The 12464-nt window shown below is 38.0% G+C and overlaps 1 protein-coding gene and 1 long non-coding RNA gene across 4 annotated transcripts in view; both read left to right on the forward strand.

Annotated features, from left to right (window-relative positions):
* LOC126866077 (connectin-like) overlaps window positions 1-12464 on the forward strand; it is a 349072-nt gene that overhangs the window by 249328 nt on the left and 87280 nt on the right. The gene's annotated exons all lie outside the window — the stretch shown is intronic.
* LOC126866078 (uncharacterized) lies at window positions 2964-3708 on the forward strand. The gene is made up of 3 exons (XR_007689769.1): window positions 2964-3219; window positions 3323-3425; window positions 3529-3708. It is a non-coding gene; the product is annotated as an uncharacterized LOC126866078 (long non-coding RNA).

Raw genomic sequence — 12464 nt, forward strand, 5'->3', positions numbered from 1 at the left:
AAATCAAATGAAAGATTTGTAACGATATATCCGTTTTTGTTTTAGATGCTTGACAGATCTTCGTATATTATATACGCCATCCAAATTTCTCATAAATATCTTCAGTTTTATAACGAATATGAGAGAGTAAAACGATTGATTAACAGACAGCTTTATCGCTTAACTAAAGGCTGAAAAATGTTGAAAAACGCTAAAAGTTGGTTAAGTTATGCTTATAACGAGGAAAGTTAAAACAGAATATGGTCGATTAATCTAGAAAGAGAGTCTGCGAAACCTGGCAGACACGAATGCGCGAGTTGAAGAGAATCTCAACTAGAAAAGAAGCGGAGAGCAGCTTGAAAAGGAAAAATGCATGAAGTCTGGTTTATGGAAAGGAAAATATATTCATTGCTTCTTTTTTTCTTTGAACGAAACTTCCGTGGTGGCTTATTCTGACGAAATCGCAAGACTTTTACACGATGTCGCGTTTTTTCAATTTGTCTTTTACGCGTCCGTCACCTTGAAAAATTGATGCTGCTTCTTGAAAAACGGTCAGAAACACAATCAAACCAGCAGATTGAGCAGAGTGGGGAAAAAATAGAATTAAACATCACGTTAAGTACACTGAACACTTGACTGCAGATTATTCGTTGCTGAGAAATTGGTAAAATTAATTTATTATTTCTGCTTTAAAAACAATTTCTCATTTTAATTGGCGGTATCAAATAAAACGGTAAATAATCTAGAATGTTATATACCGTATATCTATGTGCAGCATTAATTACATTTCGTACTCTATCGATCTTTATGACGTGGTAATATAACAAATAAAATTATTAAGCAATCTGAAGTATTAAGCGTTTTTGATGATAATAAGAAAAATTACAGCGGCGTATGATTAAACTCGTACGAAATATTTATCAAGGAAAATACGTAACGCATTTTCCACGTCGAATCCGTGTATCGAAAAACGAAAACGAGAGGAAAGAACCGAGATAAGAGGTCTAAAGCAGCACGCGATCTAATTTGCTTGGTAAGCGAAAGTTGCGCGCTTGTTAGCTTAAAAACAAAAAAGGGCAGGAAAATAAATAAAGGAACAGGAAATAAAACAAGCGGAAGAAAGAGTAATGATTTTAACGAGCTCGGGAAAAAAGAAAGTCTGCGCCAGCGCGTGGCTACCTTTCTTTATTGGAATATTCGTGGACGCGTGAGAGAATGTTTAAAAACGAAAAATATCTTACACGGCCTATCTCGATTAATCCGACAGACACTTTGTCCCGTAGAATGTTTTCCTTTTTTTCTTCGTCGTGGCGCTCTATTAAAAAGTCCTTAGCCTTCTTTGCGCGATAGTCGAAACTTCCGACCCGTCCTTTGACACCGTCAGAAGCGGAAGTTTCGCGCACAAGCTGCGCAAAAGCTCTCTTTGAACGGGCCAGACCGTTCCGATAATGAAACGAGAGTATAAGTTAAATTGAGAAGACTCTTGTACCGTTTCGTTCGTCTGCCTGTCGTCTCGTTTTCTACGATAATTATCGTTGTGTCTTTGAAAAGCTCTTTGATATTTATACTTCTCATAAAACGACTCTTGTTCGTGCTCGCCTTTTTTTTGGTAAAAGCAGAAGCAAAGCATATAACGCATGCAGAAAAACACGTCTTTTTTTCGTAATTGGAGAGTTGTAATATTTTAGGTATAATATTTAAAAATGAAGTAACGTAGGTATATGTATATATATCTGTGATTGGTTCGTAAAGTGATAATGATAATTGAAGAACCACAATAGGTATTATTTTTCTCTTATTTTTCTCTTTGGAGAGTTTCTATACTACGGTAGTGAAAGTAATAATTTGTTCTCGAAAGAGTACGAGAAGAGATGGAAAATGGACGTAATTGGAAAATAGAAAGATGTTCCGTGTTTTGTTCCGAGAATTTTCAAGCTATTAACGAGGCAGCAATTGATTCTTGAAAGGTTATGAGGGAAGACTGCAAATTGTAAAACGATGGCTTGAAAATTAATAATAGATCGCGTTTCGTTCCAGATATTTCGCAACCTATAAGACTAAAATAAGTGGTTACTAAATAGTTACAATATCAATAGGAATTAATAACCGAAAAAATTGAAAAAATACGCTTTCATTTGACGTTTACATTTGACGTTTAAGGATATATTCATGTGTCTGATATACACCTACGTTAAAAAAGAAATATTAAAAATTACACAAAGGTATTTTTCTCTTTTTGGTATTTAAATTGCATCGACTGTATGGTTATTATTCGGTGAAACGGAAAAAGATTACTGGATAGATAATATCAAACGAATGGGATTTAACAAACAGCATAGGCAGGCACTTCCCTATAAACGCAGTACGTGTATGAAATTCGTATTCGTGCACGATAGGCGTACATACAAAGTACAATAAACGTCCTGAACTTGGCGAATGAAAAGAAAGGAATCGTAACCATATGTCGTACGTAGAAGTGCCATAAATCGTCGGATCTTGGGCTCGGCTCAGCTTCAATCCAAGTCCCCATAAAGCCACTGGAATTATGCTTATATGCATCCGTCACATTACAAAGTGAAGTTGGAAATTTTATAAAATATCGCCAACGAATTCAACCTCGTTCCAGTATTCATGGCTACACCAATGTGCTTTCCTAGACACATTTTTTAAACCACCGTGCAGTTCTTAAGACTCGATGTATTGTTATCGCGCGTGGCATTATTAATTCGACAAAACGATCGGCTGTTTTATTTCACCGATTGCCAACCATTTATTAGTCGTAAATATGTCAGGTGCAAAATACTATGCACCATATATCCGTACATCAAGTATTACGTTATTGAATGGAAGAATTGAATAAACTTGCCAATCATTTATTAGTTGTAGATACGTCAGGTGTAGAGTACTATGCACTACGTATCCGTACATCAGATATTACGTTATTGAATGGAAGAATTGAATAAACTTGCCAATCATTTATTAGTCGTAGATACGTCAGGTGTAGAGTACTATGCACTACGTATCCGTACATCAGGTAGTACGTTATTGAATGGAAGAATTGAATAAACTTGCCAATCATTTATTAGTCGTAGATACGTCAGGTGTAGAGTACTATGCACTACGTATCCGTACATCAGGTAGTACGTTATTGAATGGAAGAATTGAATAAACTTGCCAATCATTTATTAGTTGTAGATACGTCACGTGTAGAGTACTATGCACTACGTATCCGTACATCAGGTAGTACGTTATTGAATGGAAGAATTGAATAAACTTGCCAATCATTTATTAGTTGTAGATACGTCAGGTGCAAAATACTATGCGCTATATATCCGTACATTAGGTAGTACGTTATTGAATGGAAGAATTGAATAAACTTGCCAATCATTTATTAGTCGTAGATACGTCAGGTGTAGAGTACTATGCACTACGTATCCGTACATCAGGTATTACGTTATTGAATGGAAGAATTGAATAAACTTGCCAATCATTTACTAGTCGTAAATACGTCAGATGCAAAATACTATGCGCTATATATCCGTACATCAGGTAGTACGTTATTGAATGGAAGAATTGAATAAACTTGCCAATCATTTATTAGTCGTAAATACGTCAGGTGTAGAGTACTATGCACTACGTATCCGTACATCAGGTATTACGTTATTGCATGAAAGAATTGAATAAACTTGCCAATCATTTATTAGTCGTAAATACGTCAGGTGTAGAGTACTATGCACTACGTATCCGTACATCAGGTATTACGTTATTGAATAGAAGAATTGAATGAACTCTAGAGTATTTAATAAATTGAATTTAATTTAAGAATTTAATAAATTCAAATTTCAGTTAAACTTACGAAAGTCTATGAGATTTATATATATTAAAAAACCAAGTTCGTTAAGACTCGTTTGAATGATAATCTCAAACCTACCTAATATTAAAAATATTAAACTACAATTGCCAGCATAATTTACGTAACTCGTTATTTCGTCTAACAGATTCTTTTCTCCAGAAAACTTCTCGCATTCTTTAAAAGTGAAAAAGAACGAGTAGAATTTTCGTATAGATCTGATAAATATTACCAGCTATTATCCTTAAAATGTCAAAAGCTATCATAAATTTCCCGAAAACGTGCTCCATCTGCCGGCATCGTAAACAAATACGTTTCAGCCCATATCGAAGAACTCTCTCGTTACCTTTGACTCCGTCGCATCCCCACAAATGCCAAACACGTAGCATTATGTACACACTACGGTATCGTTTCACAAAGAGCGGTTCCCAAAACCTATTTTCATAAAGGTCGAACGTTGCTTCGTCGTCGTTATTCGTGCTTAGGACTGCATCTTTCGTTGGTAAACGAAACGGTTAAACAAAGGACGACGAAAGAAGAAAAAAAAAAGAATGGAAAGGGAAAATAAAAGTTGAAGCGGAATCGAACCAGGGGACGAAACGACAAGTCGCGTGCCCCCTGTAAAATAATCCGCAAACATAGCGATCACGATGGCACGCGCGTGGTTCTGATCCCTACCCTATATCGGCGATCACGGAGGGTTAATTCCTTGCCCTTGAATTACGAACGCGTTTTCGACGGTGTCCGGAAGATTTACGCGCTCGTAAAAGGCATAGAAACTATCCATTTTCGGAGGATCGGTCGAACAACCGTCACGAAGTCGAGCATTACGGTGCGGAATGTAAACGAGACTGCTTAAAAGATTCACGAAGCAACGTTTCCACCCTGCAAGATATACGAATCTCCCTTTTGTGTCCCTTTCTCTGTTGCAGACGTTGTCTAGGTTTTGTTTTTATGTTTAATGAACCCGCTGCTTTGTATCGATGCACTTTTGTTCCGAGACCATAGCCTGAGAGCTTACGCCACTGAATGTCTTTTTAACGATGGCTGTGGATGTTTAACGAAGTAAGAGACGAAATAAGTTACATTAGCGAGGCGTAAATGTTACATTTATAGATTAAACTAATAAATTATATGGAAAATGTGTTCAGCTTGAAATTTTATCGTAGGGCAGAATTCTCTTCGTACACTCGACTCTGAATAATTAAATGACAAATATTTGAAACCCCTTTGAAATTCTTTCTCGAATTTCCTGTCAAAATTGAACGTTCGTACACGTAAATTTATGAAAATCTGGTTATTGAGTTTTCCTGCCTGTCGATGAGCCCTGTCACTTATGCACGATTTATCAAAACTGTCGTTTTTAGAGTGTTTTTTCCGAGCAAACCCCTTCATGCGGACCAGTTCTCATTCATTAGCTTACACGTTTGCTGTTTATTAACAACGCGTGCATTATAGCCGTTTCGACAAATATTTACAAGCCCGTCGTTGACAAATGGAACATCATTTCGAGCGTCCATTACGCGAAATGAAACATTCTGATTTTAAGCGTGACTTTAATAAATTTCCCGTGTGGAAAGCTCGTTGCATGCTCGCTTGTACAAATATACTACATGAGTTACACATATAGACGCAGAAACACCATTAATGTAATTCGATTAAGCTGGCCATTTTTTTTTCGTAGCAATTTCCAAAATTTCCGCTATGTCGTTGTCAGGTAAATCGAAATTGTGGAAACTTCTCCTTGTCTAACGTTTGTCTAAAATCGACGCTGAATTTCTTGAAAATGTTTCAATTACGCTACCGTGATAACATTTTTACTTGTAAATAAAACCAAAAAATTCAACGTATAAGAAAGCGGAAAATTAAAAATGTCCTAGTACAATGAACGATGAAACAAAACGTGCATTAGTACAACGAATCAAATGACTCCAAATTTTCCAAACGAGGTAATCAATTTTGAAACAACTGAGAGACGAGTCGAAAATATTCGAAGGTTTTCTTGATTCTTTACTTACAACGCCAAAGAGTTTCCCACAGATACGAATAAAATTAGCAAACTAATCGCATCAAAAACAAAGAATCAATCAACAAAATTCTACGTCGATACGCTCGAACGAGTGCCAAGTAAACTGGGTAAAAGGAATTCTCGTTTCAAACGAGCACCCCCGCAACCATCCTCGGAAGAAAGAAAAGCCTCACCTCTGTCGAGTTTCGCATTGTTCGTGTAAAAAGCAAAACAAAACCCGATCGAGCGGACAGAAGACGAAGGAACGAGGAAAACAGAACATTTTCACCCTCGCTGTTGCGCAAGAGCATAATCAGCTCAAACAACGAACGAGCACTCGTTTGCGAGGGAAGTCAAAATGCAGCGGACACGCGTACAGAGAGAGAGAGAGAGAGAGAGAGAGAGAGAGAGAGAGAGAGAGAGAAGTAGAGAACAAAATAAAATAAAACATGAAAAAACACAGACAGAGAGGTTCCGTGGCGGTATGGTAGTTCGTGGCGAGAATAGGCGTCCGGCCGTGTCCCTGTATGACGTAATCCGTTCCATTTATTAAGAGGCGATCCCCCATTGTTTCACGGTGAGTCGCGAGGCGACACAATGCGTCTCGATGCGAGCCACATGGCGTCGTCGATCGGCTTACACACAGTTTTCTGTGTGTACGCGTGCTTGCATACGCCACACGATCTCGTGGGAAATACGCATTCCCTCTCTTTTCGCCTGTTGTCTATCTGCGTTCGGCTGCGAAACGCGCGAAAGGGTTGAGACAAGTCGGTTGCCGAGAGGGTCGAACGATTCGAGCGGACGTTAAGCGGGATCCGCTCGAGAATTCGGACTTTTTCGACGGAAAAACAATGTACCGAGAACCGTTTTTGTATACACACGGTAGATACGGTGTGTACGTTCAGAAAAGGGTTGAACGAGGATAGCGAAGCGTCGCGTCGCGGTGCACACCCGGGACGCTGCCCTCCGTGGGACACGTTGTAAATCCTCCGACAGTCGCGGTCGTTAATAATTGAAATGGGAAAACTGGCGAGTGTCGACCGAAAAATCGAACCGAACGAAGGAACGAAGCGAAGAGAAACGTAGCGATGCAATACCGAGGGTTTAACGAGAGATTTCTAAGTTTCAGTGGGGTGAGCGTTGCTTTAATCGTAATAGAAAGAAGTTTCGATGGATAATTATAGCGAAATGTGAATAACTGTGTTTTTGCAATTTTGCTTCTTTCGAACAACTTCGTTTTATTTATTCCGTGCTTACGACATATTTCAAACGAAAGATCGAACATTGTGCCACGCGATATAGTGGTGCATGTTGAGGTTGACTGATAGAGGAACGAGTGGATGAATTTGTAATAGAAAAGTATAAACAAGTATAGGTATAAGTACAGGTGTAGTGTATGCTGATTCAAATCTTCACTCTTTCAGTGTCACAATACAATAGGAAGGACGATAGGGAGCACGTTCACATATATTTACAGCAAAGGACATTACCACAAAATTAACCTTGGTGCGTAGCTCTAGCTGAAGGCTACAAGAAACAGCAATAGAAATCTACTTATAGTTCTTTTGTTTCTAGACCTTGTAACCCAAAACAAAATTTATATTCAAAGGCACAATAATATGCACCTCTCCTTGTTTTGTATTTTTGTTTAACTAAATTCTATTCCCTTCGTAACATTCGATCTCCAGGTCACGGATATACAAAAGAAAAGGTGTAAAGTTTTTCAACTATATTTACAGCAAAGGACATTACCACAAAGTTAACCTTGGTGCGTAGCTCTAGCTGAAGGCTACAAGAAACAGCAATAGAAATCTACTTATAGCTCTTTTGTTTCTAGACCTTGTAACCCAAAACAAAATATATATTCAAAGGCACAATAATATGCACCTCCCTTTGTTCTGAATTCTTGTTTACTAAATTCTATTCTCTTGGTAAAAGAAAAGGTGTAGAGTTTTTCTCCAAGTAATTACTTCAACACTATAGAATAACTCGATATAGCGACTCGTTCCTAATAGAGTTTTATTAATCGGTTTAGGCGATCGATCTGGAAAAGAATATTTCGATCCCCCTTGGTATTCGTGACGTTCGAAAACATTTTCCTTTCAACGATGATCGTCGGAGCGTAGGTAATAACGATCGGTAAAGAATCGTGGCTTTTTGCGTTCTGGACCGGTTTCAATAACACCTCGACCACGCACGCGATAAACGGGATGGCAATGTTACTCGATGATCGAGATCTGAATTTCAAATCCACTGGAAGACTCCTACCACGGTATCGAAGATGATAATGACACCTGGGATCGCGAGAATGAAATTATTCGAGGGCTACGTGACACGATGGCGTCGCAGCATCGGCCAAATGGGAACGTTTCAACGACATTGCGATTCCATTGTTCCTCTACTCTGGATCATATTAGAAACTGATAGTTCTTTTTTCTTCAGAAACGGTTATTTCTTATTTTGTATCGATTCGAAGATACAATTCCAAAGGTTAGTTTCGTACGGTTGTGTCTTGAATGATAAAATTTTTAATTTTCCTAGAGATCCGCGAATTTTTATAAGAATTTTTATAAAAATTTTTATAAGACAACCGTAAGAAAGTTTTCGTTTCGTTTTATTTCGTTAAAGACATCTAATTCATTTTTATAAACAATAAAAAAAGGAAGTTATGATATGTTTTAGCAGAAGACTTTTTTAATTATATGCTTATTAATCACCGAAGATACTAATGATACGTCGAATAGCAGATATTTATGAAAATATTTGAATTCTATCGTAAAGCTGAGAACATATTTAACAGCATCAGAGAACCGTGAAATTTCAGTTACAATATTGTACAAATATTGAATTTTCTGGATGGAAATATTGAGAGTTTGTACGAACTTGCGTTGCCAAACGTGTTTTATTTTTTAATTAACGTTGCTATTTTGTTTTCAAATACGCGTAATTTAAACGAGCCTTTATCCACGAGACGCAAAATAACCCGGAGTTGATCGATCAGTTATTTGCTTGGTTAATGTAGAGTAAAAAGTATCGCGTAATTTTAGTCACGTTTGATTGGAATTTTTTCTATGAAAAAATAAAATCTCAAACGCCATAAAAAGGGTAGTTTCTCGAACCTATTCCAATCACGAACAACATTTCCAGCGTAAGAAAAATGCGAGAGAAACAATAAAATCGTGGGTACATTAAACATTAGTATCCAATAAACGGATCTTACTTTCTGTCGCCACGAAATCGATCTAGCTTTCGTATTTTTTCTACGATTCACGTAAAAATCAATGATTCGTATTACGAATTTCTAAACTGAAATTTGTATCGACCCCTCGACCAATTAATAAAATTCAAACTCTCCAAAATGATGAAATTTAAGTAAGATATCGTGGAACAATCGAGCAAAATTCAGTATAGCACTAACAGCAGAAAATTCTCTTCCTACGTCTGATGATTTTCCATAAGTTCCAAAAGCTTTGAAAATCTGCCAAACCTCCGACGCTTAATTATCCGAAATCTACGCTGATCTATGATGAAATCCTCGTATCGATGGCTGGAAAATCGTGCAAACAGTTGCGAAGCCTGGCGATCAACAACGAAGTTACCGGCGTCGTTCCGTAGAATCGTTTTCAATTAATTTATTTTCAAAAATAAACACATCGCCGCGAGTCAACGCGATTAATCACCGAATTAACGCCAAAGACCCGCGCTCCGTTCGTTGCGGCTTCGTTTCAATTTAGATGGACCTGCCAACGTTCGACTAGTTCAGCTTGCGTTCTTTTGGCACGTCGAAAACGCAGCGGACAGCGTTAGAAGTATTCGAAACATGCAGGAAACGTAAATTATTTCTCCTGGGCATGAATTCGACGAATCGACCTTCGATTATTATGCATATCTCGGTTAAACCAGCGTATTTTGTTTTACGGAGGATAAAATGAAAGGAAGAATAACGTATAAACAAACAAAAAGTGGTCGTGTTTGTTTTTTTTTTTTTTTATGACAAGGGATCGTACTGGGAGGTGGAAAATATTATATTTGGCATTGTTTAATTTATTTGGTAAAACTTCTCCTCGAGAGAATTCTAAATAATTTTTGCTGCCGGTATCGAAAGTTTAAAGTTTGAAATTGGCGATTAATTCATCGGAGAAATGTCTTTTGCCTGAAATTGAAGTGTTTAAATTTTCCATCGACATTGTCACTTGTAAAACGCAAAGGAAGGGGAAAATTTGACGAGTTTCGAAACGTTCAATTAAAAGCTGAAACGCGCCGTGTCAAGACCCCTTTAAACTCCACCACGAGGTATGCAGACCGCGTTTTAAAGAGCCGCGATTTATAGCGACGATTCGATTTATCGCGACGAAACAATGCGCGTCTGCGCTCGTCTTGCTCCCTTTTATTTGTTAACAAATGGGCTGGGCCAGGCTTATGCGTTGACAAACGCGTTTCATGTGTTCCTGCGGTTTTTTGGTACGAATTCACGGATGCATTGAAGCGACACTGACATTAAACAAAAAAACAATAATCCCAAAAATTGCACTTCGTTGAAAGTCACTTATTCTACCTATAGAAATTTTTAACCAAAATATTAAACAGCTATAGCAAATTTGATATCTGCAAGCTGCCCAATCGAAGGATAATTGTTGAATGGAGTTAACAAATATTTACAATTACAACACGCGAATGAGATAGATTTTCGAACGGAGAATGTTTCGCGTTTAACATTTTCAACGTTACAGTGCAAACAAAATCGAAAAATTCATATTTATTCGCTTTTCATTTCAATTGTATCAATTTACTACGACGAATATTAAAACTTAAGTTTATAATAAGCTGAATTTTCAAATGCACCTTATGGTAAAAATATTTAACATCGCAGTTTGTTTCAATAGCATACGAAAATTAAGGGAGAGATTAAACTTGCCATAAGTTCCGGTTACTATACATGTTTATTAATTCACCACCAATACTAAGATTTTAGAAAACAAACGTTGTAAAGAAGATTAATCAACCACAAACTGCATCCTGCTAGACCGCAAGGATTCAGCCGATGACCTATTCTCTCTTCACAACCTTCCCATTTCCCTACTTTTCAATACATCAATACCTTCGTCTATCCATCAACCACCCAACAACAATATCCCCCACAACTCACCCTCGCGTCACTTCACCCTCCTCGACGTCCACTTTTATCTAGCTCACTGCTTCGGTATATATTAGACCAACGAAACCACCACGCTCAGGTAACCTCGTTAAACTCTGCTCAATCCTTTTCTAACAATAACGTAACCAGACTGGCTCAAAAAAGGGGGTAGAAGACGCATCTGGTCGGATTAGAATCTGACCTCCGTAATCGCTTTAAAACCAACGGTTAATTTATTCGCGGCGTTCCTGGGCCTGAGGGTTCGGCGGTCGCTGTTGCGGTAGAAAAATCATCAAGTTCTTCAAATCAGCTGAGCCTTATGAATATTTAGCTGTAGCTGAAAAGTATGAATATTTCAATTGCCGATTCGTCCGTAGCTGAATGAAGTAATATATTCGCAACTAATTTAATTATTTCCGGTTTTCGCTTGGAAAGTATTTTTATTTCGAAATAATTGACACCAAGAACGTGCTGTCACACCTGAAAAATCATAGAAACCTTCAACTTTCAACAACCACCGACAACATCCACAATTTTCATCGACAAATATCATCGTTATTTGCGTATCTCCTGTAAATCCAACGATTTGCCGAATATCCTCCTACCCCGACCTATCCATTCAAGCTCAGAAATCTCTCTTACTCGTCCATTCATATGGAATTAACAAATCCGCAAGCTGTGCTATCGATTCATCCGTTGGGTCCGCATCTCGAACGTCGGCCATCCGACACGCAGGAACTTCCTGTGGACGCGTTCGACCGTAATATCAGCGACATGATAATTTCTGCCGCCTCCTCGGAGAAGTTGCCCCAGATGACTAGGCGAAAGAACGAAACGACCGGCCAAACGAAGGAAAAGGAACGCACTCATCGAGATTCAAGTGGTCTCGTCGCAGCTCGAGTATCACGACGCCTCGATCGATATTCCCTCGACGGCGTACGCCAACCGCAAATTTCTAATGTACGATCACCGTGTAAGTGGAAAGATAAGAAGTGGAAGGAATGCTGACCAAATTGATCATGGCGTGAATAATCTATTTTTTTTTTTTTTTTTTTTTTTTTACACGATTGCGAAGCGGATGGGGTATACGAATTTTTGACATTAGTCGAAACTGTTATATCGGTAGAATCAGTGTATGAGCGGAAAAGCGAGAAATTTGGTAACCGATAGTCTGATCGATCATAGCGTAATAGGTCTGTCTATTTTCTTTCGTACAACCGCGAAGACAGGCTACAGCAATTTGTTTTTAACGGCAGCAACTGTAATGTAAATACGATGACGGTTTTTCTCGACTATTCTTCGCAAAAGTATCTTAAAAATATCAATTTTCTGTGGTGAAAAGTTTGTAAACTAATATCTTCCAACAATTGTATCGCTTTAAAGAAACGCTTCTTCTCCGAAGGAAAATTTTAAGAGGAGAAGATTCTGATATTTTTCTGTGGAATTTCAAAGACTTCGATGTGACCAGGATATTCTAGCGTGTAAAGGCTAGC

Source organism: Bombus huntii, chromosome 5, assembly GCF_024542735.1.
Source record: "Bombus huntii isolate Logan2020A chromosome 5, iyBomHunt1.1, whole genome shotgun sequence".
Lineage (NCBI taxonomy): Eukaryota > Metazoa > Arthropoda > Insecta > Hymenoptera > Apidae > Bombus > Bombus huntii.